Source organism: Saccostrea cucullata, unplaced genomic scaffold (assembly GCF_032062105.1).
Source record: "Saccostrea cucullata isolate Sc308-1 unplaced genomic scaffold, CSIRO_AGI_Scuc_v1 ctg17357, whole genome shotgun sequence".
Lineage (NCBI taxonomy): Eukaryota > Metazoa > Mollusca > Bivalvia > Ostreida > Ostreidae > Saccostrea > Saccostrea cuccullata.
Genome location: NW_026933958.1, coordinates 401 through 7,094, shown reverse-complemented (window position 1 = coordinate 7,094; position 6,694 = coordinate 401). Strand labels below are relative to the sequence as shown.

The 6,694-nt window shown below is 31.4% G+C and overlaps 1 long non-coding RNA gene across 1 annotated transcript; it reads right to left on the bottom strand.

The window, feature by feature from the left end:
• Positions 1-570: 570 nt before the first annotated feature.
• On the bottom strand, positions 571-1,399 carry LOC134239691 (uncharacterized). Its single transcript, XR_009986268.1, has 3 exons — positions 1,337-1,399; positions 934-1,001; positions 571-721 (listed from the first exon to the last, which is right to left on the bottom strand). It is a non-coding gene; the product is annotated as an uncharacterized LOC134239691 (long non-coding RNA).
• Positions 1,400-6,694: the final 5,295 nt, after the last annotated feature.

Here is a 6,694-nt window from a genome sequence, read left to right as displayed (position 1 = left end):
CTTCAACTCCTATTGGATTTAAGTCATACTTTTTAAGAACTAAGACTTAGTGGAAAATATACATATTCCTGTATTTGTTAAAGGGACTACAATTTTATTCCAAAAGAGGGGGGGGGGTTAGATCTCAAAAATGTTGAAAATAAATATGTCCCAGACAGGATAAAAAATTATTAATCTTCCCCAGACCAGTGTTCCCCCTCCTATAATTTTTTAGCTTGTCAGACATCTTTCAGTAAGGAGGAAAATAAATAATCTGTCCTTCATCTTACTGGAAATAAATATTAGCAGACATGTCCTTCATTGACATGAAAAGAAATAAAAAAAATAATGACTTGGGAAAACTTGCCACCCCCTCCCCCCTTCCCTTCAGAATAAAATGGTGGTTCCCTTTCTTGTTTTGAATCAATTAGGGGGGCTTTAATCTCCTTTTTAGTTAATATCATTAAGAAAAACAAATTAACACAATGTACATGCTGGAAAAATATCTTGATGGACATTGACAGCCTGGCACCACACAAATATATGCAAGTCAAGATTATCAAATCTTTATAGCCTTTTTAACACCTGTACAGTAAGTACATGTATATGAAAAAGTCAAATCATTTTTATGAAGACATTTTATTTCATAAACAGCTTTTCAAATTAAGATAGACTGTACAAGGAATACTGAACAGCTGCAATTTTTTTCCATCACTTCATGTTCTTGTGGATGAAATCAATTCTGAAAATACATGTATAAGAAAATCAGGACATACATGTAGTAACATACCATTATTGAGAGTAAATTGGTGTTTAAAATTGAATTAAATTCAGATCAATGCATGAAAACATGCATTGGATGCATAATTAAATGTTTGCAATTCTACTATTATATTTTATTGTATGCCAGGAATATTGCATGGTAATTTGGTTTATAGCTAATATGGAGCATACCATTTTCATTGCATGATGGATTAACTTGCTGCCTGAATGATTCCATGGGTCCAATTCTTTAGGAATAGCTGCAACACATTATATATGCTATTGCTATGGGATTACTAAATAAAACACATTGTATAATAAAATCACTTTACATTAAACAAAACAATTCATGATATATTGTATACTGTAGTGAATTTATGAAATTCATATAAAAGATAAATGGAAACAAAGTTGTATTACAAAACTTTTCTGGGAAATTAAAACCTCTGACATTATAATTAATTAATTAACAAGAACAAATGGTTAGAATAAAAAAAATTTCTTTCATCTTTACCAAAATGAAAAATAAATATAGGCCTAATCATGCACACATGCACGGTTAAAAAAATGTGAAATGCTTTATAAGTTTACATACCCTGTGGAGAAATGGATGCATTTTGTATTTATTTATTCTTCAAGCCTGGATCTGTTGACTGCTACAATAATAAGAGTATTATATGACATATGATTAAAAATATAATTATCTTTAAATTACAGAAATTAATTGACTTAAAAATTGACATGAAATCAAACTAACAAAAAAAATAAATATTTTATTCCCCATTAATTTAGAAATTCTATAAATTTAAAACCATAGATCTAAAGTGGAGGTTCTTTGTTTTCAACATAATGATACAAATAATATTTTTTTACATTATGTAGCATGTTTGTATGCCAAAAAGACAACAACATTACATGTTCAATAAATCATTGTCAACACATTGACTGCAGCGATGAAATTTCAAATATAATTTAGTCTAAGTTTAAATTAGGCCTACTGTTGAACCCCCTTGTTACACATGTTGTCTCAAAGAAAAAAAGCTAATCGACTCTATAATTAGTACAATTACATTTTTAAATTTCTAGTAAAAAAAAGTGATCAACTTTAAAGTGTCTATAGACATACATGTACCGCCAATAAATGGAGCTGAAACGAAATAAAATATCTTTATTTCCGAAATGTGTTGATCTATAATCTTGTAATAATAATATGACGATGGGGAACCCTGCCTACGTATTTTTTGAATGACCCTCATATTAGCAAAACATGAGAAACCGATGACATTGTTTCTTCTCAATTTCTCATAACAACAAGGTGTTGTTTTGATCTGACAGAACTTTCTTTTTTCACACATAACACCTGTGAACCAACAAAAAGGTGTTTTTACTGTTATTTGATTGATTGATTGTATACTGTTCAACGTCCCTCTACAGAATATTTCACTGATATGGAGACGTCACCATTGCCGGTGAAGGGCTGCAAATTTAGGCCTATGCTGGGCACTTACGGCCTTTGAGCAGGGAAGGATCTTTATCGTCCAACACCTGCTGTGACACGGGGCCTCGGTTAATACGGTCTCATCCGAAGGACCGCCCAATTTAGTCGCCTTTTACGACAAGCAAGGGGGTACTGAGGACTGTTATAAATTTAAGTAAAAACTCTATGGAAAACGAAGTGGGACGGACGTTTATTTACGTGTAGGAGTTATGAACAGTCAGTAAAATGATACATCTATCAACAAGTTAGTAAAACTTTTCGATTAACAAAATACAAGCTCTCCTTAGATTGAAATTGCATTTAGCAAATGTTGTGCTTTATTAAAAGCAAACTTGAAAATATAAAGTCAAAGTTATAGAACAACTATATTGTATTGATAGATAACAGCTGACATATGCTTTTAGGGAAATGTAGCCTGAATGGTTTGACCTGTCCAGCGAAACACTATCCAATACTTTAATGATTATGTTAAAGTGAATTATATTGTATCGTGATTAGTCAAAGAAAGTGAATAGAAGTGCAAATAAAATAACCACCTGTATACAAAAATATCTTCAATTCTCGCTAATATTAAGATTTACTTTACATTCATATGTTGGTTCGATCTATCCCATTTAATTTGAAATAAAACCACAGAATATGCCATATATTTCAGTTGTGGATGATAAGACGATAAAGAACAATTAGGTACTAATTTGTACGAAAACTGAGGTCATGGTACATGTACCCACATCCAATTTGAACAGCCTTCTTATATATATATCGTGATGCAGTACTCCTTTAGATAAAATTGAATCTTCTGTCTGTGTGAATTTTTACATATGTCTTTATAGCTAGTTACAATGACCTGTCAGAAATTAAATCTTAGAAAAGGCTGAACTATGAACCTACATAAAAGTTAGAGGCATTTTCAATATTCCCGCCAAAGTTACAATACTTAAAATGAAATGTGTCAGATTTATTGATATTATACCAATTCGTTAAGCAGAGTAGGTTGCAGCTGCTTTAAAAAGGTCGAATATGATGTAAATTCCGTCAAAATTGCTGAAGACCAGGGGGTACAAAAAGAACAGTTATTGACAGAAATATACCTGAACTTACGAAAAAAGTAGAGGAGGAACGCACATATACTTAAGAATATATGTTGTTTATATATAAATATATATTTGGCTCTCATCAGTACAAAAATGATAGGAAATTGAATTTTGACCAACCTACGTGAACTATGGGCACGATAGATACCACATGGCTTGACATTAAAACAGAAGCTAACACGTTTGAAGCTTGCCAGTCAACTTTTAAAACTCAATAAAACTTTGACGGAAGGGCGTTTGCTGGCCAGAGTATGAAACTTCGATCATTTTTTTTTACCAAAAATATAAATATGGTGTAGATTAAAAAGAAAGGTTAAAACTCTGTCATTATGAAACAAAAAGAAGCATCAGTGATAATAATTTGTTTTAATGTTCTTCAATTAATTCTAGTGACCCAGTCTCATCCTAAACCACACCCCTAAGATTTTTCCTTCACTACTGTTAATATTTTAGTTAGAAGTAAAAGAAGAGGTTTGGTAGAACATTTACTAACACCAGCTATGACTGTTTTTTTGTTTTCGGTTAACAAAATACAAGCTCTCCTTAGATTGAAATTACATTGTATTTTTTTACTGAAGTTTCGTAATCCAATATGGATAATTACAAACTTTAAATAATTCAATACATTTTGGTTGTTAGGATTTTAAAAATTCTAAAACAGTGGTTTTGAAGAATTATCTCTTTAGAAAAAGGATATAAGTATACATTGAATTATTTTTGTAGCAATAGTATTAAATCTCAGATCATCAAAAATACAATTTGAATAACGACATTTACAAACAAAGAAAACATAACCTACTTCGTCCTCTTGGACCAGTGAGTAAAAATAATTATCTAATTTATCTAAATATAGGATATGTTTTTTACTGAAGTTTCGGAATCCAATATGGATAACTACAAACTTTAAATAATTCAAATACATTTTGGTTGTTAGAATATTAAAAATTCTAGAAAAAGTGGTTTTGAAGAATTACCTCTTTAGAAAAGGGATATAAGTATACATTGAATTATTTTTGTAGCAATAGTATTAAATCTCAAAAAAATATCAAAAATACAATTTGAATAACGACATTTACAAACAATTCGTAAAATTTTGTAATTATTTAGCACAGCGGAAGTTTCTTGTTATAAATACACATAAAGTGGACCGATTCGTTCAAGAAAAACTGATGTTAAGCCTAGCAAGTCAACAGGACAAAGAAAACCATGTCTTTTAGAACACAGAGTTGAATCAAATCATAATATCAAAGACTGTCGTAGTTTCGAACCCTTCCTATTGGTTCGAGGAAAAAGCTTCTCAAGGAAAATGGAATTTGTTTCAGATGTTGTGATTCCAAGGAACACTTAGAGCAAGACTGTAACGTGAAGCTTAAGTGTGACGTGTTTCAAAGTGACAAACATTGTTGTGCCTTACATGTTAACAGTTCCCAGGGCGGGGAGGATAAGGAGAACAGTAAACCATCATCTTTTACAACAAACTGTACTCAAGTCTGTTCACCTGCATTCAGTGGCAAATCCTGTGCAAAAATTATCTTAGTGAACATTTTTCCAGTTGGTCGAGAAGATCTAAAGAAAAGAGCTTATGTGATCCTTGACGATCAAAGCAGCTAGACACTCGCAAAGTCATCATTTTTACGAGTTGATGGACATCAACTCAGGTTATGTTCTTACAAATGTTGACCTAATTTTCAACCAAAGTACACACCTCATTAATTCAGCTCCTTCTACGATAAAGTGTACCGTATCTTGAGAACATCAACATAAATAAAAGCGAACATATATACTGAAGACATATCAACGTTTCTTTTTTTAAAGGAAATTTATCTTAAGTATACACAATAACATTTTCATTAATATGCCTTATTGTGTCGGTCCGACAAAAAAGTGCTTTTTAAACCCCCCGAAAAATGAAAGTGTATTTCGTCTCTTCTCATATTCCTATATGTGCATATATGCCTTGTCGATTTTAATTTTTTTTTTCAAACTAATTGCATAAAATATTGGTTAATTTTTTTCTGTGCCAAGTGTTTTGGAGTTTATGCAAATTTAGGTTTTACATAGTGGTCGAGATCGAGATTTTGATAATCTTAAAGATTATTATGTTGATGATGTCAAGGGCTCAGAAAAGAAAAAAAAGACAAAATTCTTGAAAATACCAGGTTAAAAAAAATTGTCAAAGCAAAGTCCATAGCTATTCTTGCATTGCAGCAGATGTGCATCAAGCATCCAACAATTTCTTAGAAGATAGTAGGGGTAGACAGTGTACGTGTTGCTAATACAGTCTTGTAAGCATTTTGAATAAAGAAGTGGTTTGAATTCCTACAGAGTATTGGAATTCAAGTGATCTTAATTTATTGCTTTGGAAAGATGATGATTTACATTCAAGATGTCATAATAAATAAAATACCTTTCAAATCTTCCATTTTACTTGTTATTTATATGTTGTTTAAATTAAAATTTAAAATTAATTATTTTTCTAGGAGTATAAACCACAATGGCCAGGGCATAAAGGTACATGGAAGGATTTGTTTACGAAACCTTTTTCACTGCTTCTGGAGGTTTGTTGGTTAATTTCTCATTCCGGAGAAATTTAACCTCCCCTACACATTTTGCATTCTTAATACTCGTGACACTTGTGAGAAAATTATGAACAAAATTTGACTGCGTTTTTCTCTTTCTAAAAAATCATTTTCTTGTATTTTTTCTGTATATTGTGCTTTTACACATTCAAACTGGAAGACTGCAATGTTCAAAATCTTATATGACAAGTATAATTGTAGTAATTGCCAAATTGACTATGAAAAGTACTTTTTTAAAGGGATACATTTGCTGTATCCATATTAAGGACATCCAGATACTGTTGTACCATGATAGTTATGAAAAAGCGTGTCATTTCATTTGTTAAAATAGGACACTAATACTCAATAAATGTATAATATAAAAAGAACCATGCTTTCCTTATTATTTCATGACATTAATTGTTTATGGGATTTATTACAGTGCATTATCCCATGAGATTGACATCAGAAATCAAATGGAAATCTTAATTTCTGCTATTTGATGGCACTTCCATTTCTTTATCAATAAAGCAGTGTTCAATTTATAAGGTTGAACAACCATCAACTCGTATCAGTACTTTCAGTACTTTGATTTGACAACTTTGGAATCCAGGGACACGATATTTCATACATATTGTCACAATGCAGTGGTTCAGCCATGGTCTCAGGGAGACAGGCCTTTGATTACATGGTATCTTCAATACACAGTGGTGAACAAATATACTTACCATCAATCATTGAATGTGATGACATCCAAATATCATACGAGGAGATCCCGACCCCAGCTGTAGTGAAACCGTACA